A 12,933-nucleotide genomic window follows, 5' to 3' on the forward strand; every position below is an offset into this window, starting at 1 on the left:
GCTCCAGCTTGGGCACAGCTTATGTCAGATAGCCCATGGGTGGTGGTGCAGTGGGGCCAAGGCAGACTCCTGCCCTAGTCTTGCACCACTCCCAAAAGCAGCCAGCAAACTCCATCCCAAACCCTGTTGTGCCCCCTCTCTGCTCTGTGGAGATAGGATACAGGGCGGAAGAAGGGGACCTTGACATAAGAACTCCTCTTCTTCTTCCACTGCCCCACGCAGAAAGCAGAAGGCGCCTGACGGGACAGCTCCAAGGCAAAGGGCAGGAGATGCACAGCAGTAGGGGGAGGGGCAGCTGAAGTGCCAACACTTGATAGCTACTTGGCCAAATCAGGTAGGATTAGGGATGTTAAATCGCATTAAATCAGTTAATCCACTAGTCGATGGAATTTCCATTGACTAGTTGATTAGTTGATAAGGGGGAGAAACTGCAGAGCCGTAGTGGGGTTTCCTCACCACCCCAGGAGCTAACCCTGCTGTGGCTCTGCCTTTTAAATGTATTAAGAGCTTCTAGGCTCTTAATACATTTAAAGGGCTGAAGCGCAGTGGGGGGAGGGACCAGGCACGAGTAAGAATCAGCTGTCCCAGCTCACGCCCAGTCCCCACCCTGCTATGCTTGTGCTTTTAAAATGTATTAAGACGGGGTGGGCAATAATTTTGGAAGGGGGGCCACTTCATAAATTTCAGAAGTGGCAGCGGGCTGACCTGTAAGGGGCCAGACCTCAGGCAGAAGGGGGAGGGGGAGGCTGAGAACTACCCTGCTGGGTACAGTGACCTTATTTTCTGAACCAGCTGCAGCAAGGGAGAACGGTTTAATTTAAATTATGAAACAGATGAAGCATTTTAACTTTCTCATTTTAGTTTATCAAACTTCATTTTAAATAAAGTAAAATATTATGTCCATCAAAAGGTTTCAATGTTTTCTTTATTTTTGGCAGGGGTTGGGAACCCATTTAGGGTCAGGGGTCACTCACCCACAAAAAAAAATCAATTGGGGACCACACAAGTGAAAAGCAAAAACATTCCTCCAAAACCCTGCAACACTCACTGATGTTGCCTCAATTGAGACACCTCACCCCTCTGGTGCCTCAGTGTCACCGGGTAAGAGGAGGGAAAGGGGGGGACTGAGGTTTAGGGCCTCCCATAGACCAGATTTACTTTTCTGGGGTCAGGGCAGATGAGAGTTTTGTGGTGCCCAGGGCGTGGGGCCTATTGAAGCATGGGGCCTGGGGCAGCCGCCTCACTTGCCCTGCCCTATATCCGCCGCTGTCTGGGGTTCTGGAGTTAGTGGATTTAATGGACCTCCTTAGGCTGTGGGGTAGGAACCAAAATGAGGGGTACAATGCACAAGACAGAGCTGCCAGCAAGTAGGATAGGGAAGGGGTGCAGAATCTGGGAGAGAGGTGGGGTGCAGAAGCAGGCTGGGAGTAGGGAGTCTGGCCAGATGGAGGGAGCAGGAGCAAGGGAGGGTGCAGAGTCTAGCCAGGAGAGAGGGTGCAGGAAAAAGGGAGGGTTTTAGAGCAAGCTGGGGCTGCTGGATCTTGAGGGGGGAGGGAAGTGACACAATTGAGGTCGGGGGGAAGAGCTGGGCATGAGGGGAAACCTTATCTGGCTTTGTGCTCCCTTACAGCAATGGCTGTAGCCACGCTGTTCTGGCTGTCCCAGAGGGAGGCCCCACAGCTGCAACTGTGTTGTCTCGGAGGCCGGAGACACCACTGCCATGGTCACATGATCTGGGGCTGGCCCCGAGGCTGTCCTGGAGACCAGAGGCTCCTCGGCCGTGACCACATGGCCTGAGGCCAGCCTCTGGAGCCAGTGGCTCAGGCTGCCCAAAAGGTGCTGAGGCCTGGGGCTGGCCCTGGAGGTGCCACTGCTGCGGCTACACAGCTTGGGACAGGTCCCAGAGGCGCCATCGCCACAGGCCGTGCCAGAGGTTCCACTGCCATGGCGATGCACCTTGGGGCAGGCCTGAGATGCACTAGTCACATGGCCCCAGGGCTGCCTCTTCTCCAGCAGCAGCGTGCGGTGTGTGGAGGGGGTGGGGCCGAACTCCAACCCTCCCAGGGTGGGGCCTATAATTAGGGGAGGGGCCTGTAATTGCCTCATGGGCTGGATCAAAGCCCTAGGCAGGCCAGATCCAGCCCACTAAGAGGCTTTTGCCCACCCCTATATTAAGAGCTTCCAGGCTCTTAGTACATTTAAAAGGCTAAAGCTCAGAGACCAGGCGCAAGTCAGGTCAGCTGATTCCTGACTTGCGCCCAGTCCTGCTTGCTGCACTTGTGCTTTTTAAATGTATTAAGAGCCTGATCAGCATATACTTATCGTATAGTCAACAAGTCGCTTACATCCCTAGTTAGGATCACATGTCAGAGGCTCCAAGATCTATCCGTAGATCCCGATCTACTGGTTGATGATCACTGACCTACATGCTCTTCAAGTCCCACTTAAACTCTACATTTGAATTGGTGCATAGACTTTGTAGGCTTTTTGCCTAGGGATGAATTTTACTGCTCTGCTGTAGTAGTAGTAATATTTAATGTTCTTATATTTCAGTGCACTTAGAGGCCAACCAGCTCAGGGCCTCCTTCATCTAGATACCCTACAAACAGAAGATTATGCTCCCTGTTCCCAAAAGCTTACATTACCCAAAACAAGTCCTAAAAGTGGATGAAAAAAGGTTCAGTAGGTGGGGAAGAAGTTGTAACAAAAATAATAGACTGTGCCTGCTGCTTAGCCACGTCCATGAATGAGATGACCCAGAGATAGGGAGCAGAGGATGGACCCCAGAAAGATACGCACTGCAAGAAAGAGGAGAGGAGGATGACCCACCAAATAAAAGGCACTGAAAAAGTGGTTCCAAAGATAGGAAGAGAGACAGAAGAGGCACAGTAACTGCTACATGTCACTTGCATTGGTCTTCCCACAATCCACCAGCAAATACAGAAAACAATTACCATGCTACTGCTGCTAACTGCAGCAAAAGGTATATAAGGGTATGACTACACAGCAACATTATTTCAAAATTACTTAGTCCACGTCTACACAGCAGGCAGTTATTTCGAAATAATGTCAAAATACTGTCAAGCTGAGGAATAAAGAAAGTCAGAGGAAGAGTGCTCTATTTGGAAATAAGTGCTGTGTAGACACTCCCAATTTCGAAGTGAGCTATTGCAAAGGAAGCTACTCAAATGACAGCTCAATTTGCATAGCTTATTTCGAGTTAAGCCCTGCTGTGTAGACCCACCCTGAAGGTCCTTTTTTATTTTAACTGTACATATTTAGGAAAATTATACTTGAAGAGCTTTGTATTCCAGGCCCTTTAAAGAAAATCTCTTTTGCGAACAACAGCAGAGCTCTATTTAACTGCACAGACTTCATTTTAGCAACTATTTTTTTAAATAAATGACCATTGAGTTTAATATATGGAGGGAAAGCAACTACATTCAGACTCTGACAAGACAGTCTGTTGTGATCACTGAGCCTATAAATTTACCCGCAGGCTACGTCTATACTGTAGCCAAGCGTTTCCCAAACTATGGGCCACGGCCCAGAACTGGGCCATGGGAAAAAAAATACCAGGCCTCAGCGTGCCTGGTGGCTGATGGCCATTAGGCCAATTCAACCGATTCGGTCGAATCGGGCCCCGCGCCCCTGAACTCGGAAGTGCTGGCGAGTTACAGAGCCGGAGCCCTGCTCCACCAATATATGGAGCTGGGTCTCTCCCTCGACTCTGCCTGGAGTGTGCCCCGGACTCCCAGCATGTTCTCCCACCCCGCACCCAGAGCGTCCCCCTCGGCTCTGGGCTCTCCCTGCCACGCACAGCTCCTCCTCGCCGCCTGCTGCTGCCCATGCGCGGCATTGCACGTGGGCGGGGAGGACGCCCAGGCGTAATGTGACATCACGGCCTGAGGTTTTTAAACTCTTCGGAGGCACGTTGCGGGGCCACGCTGGCTCTGGGTTGGGCCTCTGAGGCCTCAGCACAGCCTCCAGCCCCGCAATGTGGAAGGCAGAAGGTAGGGAATAGGCTTATGCGGCGGCGGTGGCAGAGGGGAGGGGAGGAGAGAGGAGGAGAGGCGGCGGCATGGGGCTTGGGCTTGGGGGGAGGAGAGGAGGTGGCGGCGGGGGGGGGGGCTTGGGCGGAGGTGGGGAGGGAGGGGTGGAAGGAGAAGGGGCTTGGGCGGGGGGAGGGGAAGGCACCAAGGGACAGGGAGCAGGAGAGAGACAAATGCCAGGAGGCCAAGTGCAGACAATGGAAAGGGCAGGAGGGGGCACAGAGTGATGCTGGGAGAGGAGAAGAGAGGGGAAGGGCATTGGGGGCTGGAGGAGAAAGTGCTGGGAGAAGGCTTGAAAGAAGGGGTGGGCATGAGAAGGGTGGGGATGGAGCAAGTCATGTGTGAGGGCACAGAGGGGCAGGAGGGGAATGGGGCAGAGAGTGGTGAGGGGGAGGGTATCAGGGAAAAAGAGGGCAAAGGGGGCAGGGCCAGTAAGGCAAGGGGGAGGCACCAGGAAGGTGCAGGCGTAAGGGAAGGTGCAGATGCCAGGGGATTCTGGGGTGAAGCAGAAGGGCAGACACCTGCAGGGGAGGGACAGGCACCAGAGAAGAGAGGCAGGGCAGGTGTGTAGAGAGAGGTGTTAGGAGAGGGGATGAGGAGGGGTAGCTCACATGATCAGAGTGGGGCTACTGGAGGAGTGGGCACAGGGAGAAGTGAAGGGCTGGTGGAGGGGGGCAGGTCGCAGGAGGGCTGAGGGCAGTGAGAAGGGCAGGAGTCAGGACAGCAGAGGAGGGTGAGGAGTTGGGGGGCAGCAGCACCAGGGGAGATGGTGGAGCAATGAGAGGAGACATGGCAGCAGAGAGAAAAGGTAAAGATTTATAATATATTTATTAATAACTTGGTATGCTGCCCACAGCCAGTTTGTTTGTGCCCCACGGTGCAGTTTGAGTTTATGTGGGGATCAACATGTGGCCGGTGAGTGGGAGCCTAAACAAAAAAGTAGTCAGTGTAATGATCTTCTGTTGATATGTGTTTTAGTAGTTAAATTCTTGGACTGTCATTGCTCATGAAAAGTGCTGTCACACGGGTAGAAATTGGGTAAATATTGAATTTTATTAATATCAGCAGAACTGACTTAAATGGGGCCTGTGTGTTGTGTAGTCTTGCTTTAATCTTTGTATTCATGCCTGTCAGTGTGAGAGAAGCTATTTGTATATATTTGCTTTCATATGCAACCATACAAGCTGAGGCCCTCAGCATGTTCTGTAAGTATCAGTGTGGCCCCTGGGGCTTCTAAAGTTGAGTTGCCCTAGCTCATCCCTGACAGGTGTCTGTCTAACCTGGACTTAAATATCTCCAGTGGTGGAAATTCTGCAATCTCACTAGGCCAGCGTTTCCCAAACTATGGGCTGCAGCCTGGTACTGGGCTGCAGGAAAAAGCTACTGGGCCTCAGCGTGGTTGCCGGGGTGTTCTGCGCTCCCAGAGTGCCCGTGTGGTGCCTGGTCCCCCAAGTCCTCTGCCAGCCTGGGCGGAGTCTGCAGCCGGATGTTCCAGCTCCTGGCAGAGTCCTAACTAGGGGAGGTGGGTGGGGGGAGGAGGAGGGGAGAGCTGGCCATCGGAAGCAGCACTGGACTGGGGAATCGGGGTGGGCTGGGGAGATTGGGGGGCTGGTGGAAGCAGGGCTGCCGGGGGCTGTGAGGTTGGGGGCAGGGAGCTGGCCGGGGAAGATGTGGGGGGGAGAAGCAGCCGCCAGAAGGAGGGCTGGACGTGGGCAGCAGGGCTGGCTAAGGGAGATTGGGAGGAGAAGCTGGGGAGAACTGGCTGCCCGGGAGGGGGTTGCGGGAAGTGGGGCTGTCCAGAGGCGCAGCAGGGAGAGCAGGGGGGAGGAATGAATAGGCCTGCGTGGAGTGGGACTGACCCAGCCATATGTAGATTTCGGGGCACTGCTCCCCTTCCCTTCTCCCCCCCACAAAGCATGAGTTAGTCCAGCCCGGGGAGTCTATTGTCCCCCACACACACTCCCTCTTGAGTAGTTGCGAACTGTCTGGCTGGTAGACACACTCATGCAGCCTGAGCACATTTACCAGCCAGGCAGTTCGAACCTACAAACTGATACATCTAATAATAATAAAACGTACCTACTGAGAAAATACCAGACATGTTATATATCTGGTATTTTCTTAGTTTGAAAGAAACTTGCTTTTCATGTGTTTATATTTTTGGGCTGCAAAAAACAGTACGGAAAAAAAAGGGTTCCAACTAAAGGAAAAAGTTTGGGAAACCCTGGTCTAACCAGCTTTGTCTGTCTTACAGCCTATTTATCCAATCCATATTCCTTAACTTACTGGCAAGAATATTGTGGGTGACCATATCAAAAGCTTTGCTAAAGCTGGCCCTGGAGGTTTTGGGAGGACCAGAAACAATTTATTTGAATATTCATTATTTGATTAATGAATATGCAAATATGTAAATGAACGTTACTGGTCCTCCAAAAGTTCGTGAATGGATTTACTGGTCCCCGTGTCAAAAAGTTTGGGAACCCCTGCTATAGCCTTCTTGTGGAAAAGCATATGCAAATGAAGCACGGCATGGAATATTGCCATGTTTTATTTGCATAAGTAATGAGCAGTCGTTTTTGCGCAAGAGGCTTTTGCACAAAAACGAGCAGTGTAGATGGAACCTTTTTGTGCAAACCCCCCCTCTTGCGCAAGAACCATTCTTTCTTTGAGCCATCTGCACTGCTCATTTTTGCGCAAAAGTCTCTTGCGCAAAAGTGGCTGCTCATTACTTATGCAAATGAAGTGCAGCGATATTCCATGCAGCGCTTCATTTGCATATGCTTTTCTGCAAGAAGGCTACAGTACAGACGTAGCCTAATCGTGAGCTTAATTGTAAAAAGTGAGTGTAAGTTCATAAGATGTCACAGTCACCTATCCCAACAAATGTTGATGGGGAAAAGCATAAAGTGGAGACCAAAAAAAAAAAATCTAAATTAGTCCCAACAAAAAGCCCTACCTGATATAATTCAAGGACTGTGCTAAGATCATTCCTGGTAAGCAAGAACAAAGTGTGACCAAAAATAAATGAATCAAAATTTGTGTGTTAGAAATTAGGACTATTGGTGGACAAAATAACAAGGAGAGGGGATATTTACCCCATCAATTGTGTTTGGGGTCCTTAAAGACAGATTTGGGGGGGAGGGGAAATGTCATGGCTACCACTCCCACCACGTCCTGGGATTCCAGGCCTTCTTCATACTGAACGTGAAAGATGTCCTGACCAAACTGAGCCAGAGAGAGGGAGTCAGATGACACCACCAACTCCACTGGCTCTGGTAAAATCCTAAATACATCGGATGTGAGACTCTGTCTCTCCCTCTTGCATGCATGCACACACATATCGTGCTCCTTTTCTTTCCCATCCCTTTTTAGTGAATCTAATCTATCTATCTACCTTAAAGATTTGTGCATTTGTCTGTCTGAGAGTCTGTTTCTTCAAGAACTCCTCCTAAATGGCAAGAGCTAAGACCAATAAATGTGGTATGCAGCTTCTCCTAATTTAAAGTAAGGTCAGAGTTTGGTTGTGCCAGGAAAATGGCATGTGCCTGGAATTTGATTGTTTTCCGTAACATGGAAAGGGAAGGGGCTGAGTGAAGGGACGCTATACTCCCAGCTTCCACTGGGGGCAGTGAGTGCAGAGGACAGCCGTACTGCACCGTGACCACTGGGGGCAGCCGCGCCACCAAGGGAGTGGCCAGCTGGGAACAAGGCTCACCATCTTGCTTGCCACTGGCCCAGGTAAGTGGCCCCACAGCCCTCAGCCCCAGTGCATGACTGAGGGAGTGGAAGCCCCACTGGCTTCACCACCATGGCCCCCCAGCACTGGGGCAAGGCAGCACATGTCCTCCCCTTTCCTCACCGGGCTGGGCCAGCCCAGAGAGTGCTGGCAGGAGGTCTGTGTGGCCCCCAGGCTCCCCTCCCCTCCAGCCCCTGGCTGGGCCCGGGGAGCATTGGTGGGAGGCTTGCAGAGCCTCCACCCCACCCCCAGGAAACACCAGGTAAGTCTTCTAGTGCAGTGATTCCTAACCTTTTTTATACCACACACCGGCAAACTCATTCAAAAACTTTTGGCAGACCGGTATCAAAACATTTGCATGTTCATTATGGTAATTAATTTATTTGCATATCTGCATATTCATTTTGGTAATTTATTTTAAGTGGTCACGTGTTATTTTACATTGCATCTGTACACACAACAACAAGGGGAAGCGGGGGAAGATGGAGAAGAAGGGAAGGGAAAGGGAAGGAGGAGGTGAAGAGCGCAAGCGAAAGAGGGGACCAAGCCTGGAAGAGGCTGAGCTGAAAGCAGCGGGGCACTGACTCTAGCTCAGTGGCTTCTCCTGCCTTGTCTCCTCATCCCACCCCAGCCGCCTTGGAAGAGTTGGAAAATAGGTCGTTTTTGCTGGCTAAGCCAGACTCTTATTAGACACTACAACAGTGGTTCCCAACCGCTGGCCCATGGACCAGTGCTGGGCTGTGAACCGCTGGCTACTGGGCCGTGACACACTGCCAGGCCATGCCCCTGTGGCTCGGCTCGGCAGGGTTCCCTGTAAGTTGCATGGCAGCGTGGTTGTGCAGCTGCTAATTCAACTGGTGTGCTGCAGCTGGAGCTGAGGCCGCAGTGAGGCGCTGTCCCTACTGGGGTATCCTCACTGTGGCCCTGGTTCCAGCTCCGGGGGCCGATTTCTTCTCTTTTCTCCCAAAGGATAATTATTACCAGCTATACAATTGTCAACTGAGGGTTTTTTTTCTTTTTTCTAAAAGCTAAAAGGAAGAAGGGATGGTGTTAAAATGAAAGCCTTACATAATACTTCATATTTCAAAGGCTTTAACAGGTTAAAAGAGGGTTTAGTAATGTGTTTCCTGTGGTACTAAGCAGCCATGTGATCTGTGTACCACACCTCCAACCTTGTTCAGCACGGCACTTGGGTTATGTTTATACTATTGACTTTGGGGGCCACTGTATTCCAAATCCCTAGAAAGCAGCTATGTTATATGCTCAATTTTTCATCTTCAGTGGCATCTTAAGTCCTACAGGGTATATAGATGAGCCAAAGCAGAATGCTATATTCAAACACCCACAAACTTTGGCAAGGTTTCCATCTCTATAATGGGTAAAGCCAACACCACGGCTCACAACACTTGAAAACCATGGGAAAATTATCTGGGGGTAAAAACAAGAGTGGCTGTTACTCTGTCTTTTGGTCCCATAAATGCAAGATAAGATGAGTTCACTCTGGATCACAAAGTTCTAGGAAAGGGGGTTTGGATACATGGTCTCAGCTTCGGCGCCTCTTCAGTTGCATTTAGCTTTGTCCCTTCTTTCCTGAGAGATTTCCAATTCAGTCCTTACTACATCTAAACATTCTCAAGAAAGCTCCCATTCCAACTGGCTTGCATAGGAAAATAAAGACATTACTTTGACCTTCGGGCTTGTGTACAGGAGGAAACATACTGCACTGCTGTAGTTATAAAAGAGTAACTCCCCATGCAGACACTTCTCTTCCAAAATCAGTGTTCGCATGGGAGTTCTAATGGTTACAGCAGTATAATTACATCTGTACAGTAATGCTAATACATTTCACTGTGTAAACAAGCGCTTGGAAACCTGTCAGTCCATGCTTCCACTATGTGCAAGGTGAGGCAGGATTGTTTCTTGGTTGTTGCTGAACTGAAATGCAAGAGCTACACTAATAGACCCTCAAGGCCAGAAGGGACCATCAAGATTATCTAGACTGACCCCTGCATATTGCAGGGCACAGAGCTTCGCCCACCCACTCTTATAATAGATCCCTAACCTCTGGCTGAGTCACTTCAGTCCTCAAATCATGATTCAAAGACTTCAAGTTACAGAGAATCCAGCATTAATTCTATATTAAAACTGCAAGTGGCCCATGCCCCAGGCTGCAGAGGAAGGCAAAAACAACAAACAACAACAAACAAAACAAAAACCAGAGTCTCTGCCCATCTGACCTAGGGGAAAATTCCTTCCAGACGCCAAATATAGTGATCAGTTAGACCTTGAGCATGTGAGCGAGACCCACCCGGATAGAATTCACTGTAGTAACTCAGAACCCTCCCCATCTAGCGGGGAGCTCTGGCCATGGGAGATATTCACTGCTAGCAGGCAACTCTCAGCTATACATCACTGTAGAAGTAAGTTTAGTTCTGAGTTCTGCCACAGCTTCCCTGTGGGATCTTGGGCAAGTCATTCACACTTTCAGCCTCAGTTCCCCATCTATAAATTTGAGAACACTTCCTTTCTCCACGTTATACCTGCCTTGTTTCTTTGGCATGTAAGCTCTTTGGAGCAGAGACATTCTGTTCCTGTGTATTTGTGCAGTACTGAGCACAATGAGACCTCTGGCTCAGATAACTATTGATTCCCTCCATACAGCACAGAAGACAGACAGAAACAGACAGGTGGCACCAGGTTAAAAAAGAATGATTCTATGATGCTTCATAATCAAGGCTTTCTGCAGCAAGAATAGGACTGTATTCTGCCAGTTCAGCCCAGCCCCATTTCAGGGGTGGTATGGAGCTGCATGAGGCTATGTCTTCACGTATTCCGAAATAACATAACGCGCATCTACACACAGGCAATTATTTCAACGTAATGTCAAAATAATGTAGAGCTAGAGGACTTCTTACTCTGACTCCTGTAACCCTCATTGTAAGGAGGAGTCAGGGAAGTTGGAGAAAAAGTGCTCTAACTCGGACTTCCTGCTGTGTAGACAGTACCAAAAGCCGAAATAAGCTATTTTGACTTCAGCCACACAATTAGCGTAGCTCAAGTCGCATCTCTTATTTTGAGGTTGTCCCTGCTGTGTAGACCTGCCCAGAGTTGGGTTAGCTACTCCCCGCGTGGAGAAGGCTTACAGAGAGCACTGGGAGAACTGTCTCCTCGCGCTTGTGCTGTGGCCACACTTTCAGTTTAAAGTGCTGCCACAGCTGGGCTTTAAACATTTAAGTGTAGACAAAGCCTTAGTAACCCTGAATTACAAGTGCATTGGGGAACATCACAATCTCCATGTGGCTGTGTGTTAAGTAGATAGAGAGAGGAGAATTCCATGAGTAAATAATTTGCTGCAAAAATTATTCCAGGTCCCTATCCTGCACAGTCAACGGGCTCCCACACAAGTAAAAGCAACGGGCACAGTTTGCCTGACATTTGGGAAGCGCTGTGCTTTGCTGGCTGGTGCCCACTGAGCTGCTGGCTGCACTATTGGCTTCCCTGCCCCTGATGCCGTGCCCCTGTCCCACTCCTACTCGCTCCCGACCTCCGTCGCTCGCTCTCCTGTCTCCACTCACTTTCACTCAGTTGGGGTGCAGGGTGCAGGCTCTGGAGGAAGTTTGTATGCTGGGTCCAGGCGCTAGGCTGAGGCAGGGAGCTGAGGGGGCAGAATGGGGTGCCGGCTCTGAGAGGGAGGTTAGGTACAGGCTCTGGGCTGGAGCAGAGGTCTGGGGTGCAGGAGGGAGGAGGGTGGCACTTACCTCAGCTGGCTCCTAAATGCAACTGGTGAATCATCTGGCAGTGGCTCCTCGGTGAGGGGGGCAGAGGGTTTCCATGTGCTACCCCTGACCACAGGCACCATCCTCAGAACTCCTATTGGCAGCAGTTCCTGCCCAATGAGAGTTGTGGAGTTGGTGCTTGGGGTCGGGGCAGCACCTGGAGACCTGTTCCCACAAGGACTGCAGGGATGTGCCAGCTGCTTCCGGCATGGAGCAAGAGTGGGCAGGAAATCTGCCTTCCTGCTTTTGCCCTGCTGCACTGGCACCAGCAGCCAGGTACCCCACCCCCGGTCCTTTAAAATCACTAGGGCTTCTGGGCAATTGCTCCCTTCCAGTCCCCTCCCCCTGTCGGCAGGCCTGGCTGCAAATGTGCTTGGCTCTGCTTACTATCTTGAGAGTCTTATCTCATTAATGTCAGAAAACTGCCAGACATCCTTGAATTTAAATTTCTGTATAAGGGTATGTCTACACTACCCCCCTAGTTCAAACGAGGGGGGGTAATGTAGTCATACGGAGTTGCAAATGAAGCCCGGGATTTGAATTTCCCGGGCTTCATTTGCATAAAGCCGGCCGGCGCCATTTTTAAATGCCGGCTAGTTCGCTTCCTAATCCGAACTAGCTGTAAACCTCGTTCCATGAACTAGCTTTGCAAAGCCTCGGGGGAAGCCGGCAGCGGGACAGCCCAGGCGCGCCTGGGCTGCCCCGCTTCCCGAGCCCCTCCATGGCTTTGCTCCGCGTCTTCTTGGTCTGCAGTCCATGTCCTCCGGGGCGAGAAAAGCCCCGTTCGTAACTGCGGATCCGACATAAGTCGGATCTGCGTAAGTCGGGAACTGCCTGTATAAGCATATGCTTTGCTGAAGTGTATACCAACTGCAGAAAATTACTACTTTTTAAAAACTTATTTACTAAATCTAAATTTGGGACCAAAGCCACCTGCTGCTGCCTTTTTAATATTATATTTATACTGATATTATGCTAGAAAATACTACAATATGATCCTATCATTATATTAACATAACTACGGTTAATATTAGCATAATTGCTGTCATGTACTTGCTAATGTTATCATTGAGATATTGTTGCCCTCTGCTGGTTTTTAAGTATTAAGACACAGACTTCTCAGATAAACAGTCTTTACAACACTGATGTGAGCTAAAGTAAGTTGGAAAGAGTTGGTATCTAGTTAATCACCTGCTACAACCTGGCATCAATATTGCTTATGTAGAGAAGAAAAAAAAACTAGCTAGTAGGTTTCAAAGGCATAAACACTTTTACTGAATATCTGTGCAATGAGAAATTCCTTTCTCTCCTTCTGATTTTGTCTTGGCTCTCAGTCATCTCTTCACTGGCTTCCAACTGGCTGCTTGAA

The sequence above is a fragment of the Pelodiscus sinensis genome, chromosome 2 (genome assembly GCF_052426305.1).
Source record: "Pelodiscus sinensis isolate ZL-2025 chromosome 2, ASM5242630v1, whole genome shotgun sequence".
NCBI classification, from domain to species: Eukaryota; Metazoa; Chordata; order Testudines; family Trionychidae; genus Pelodiscus; species Pelodiscus sinensis.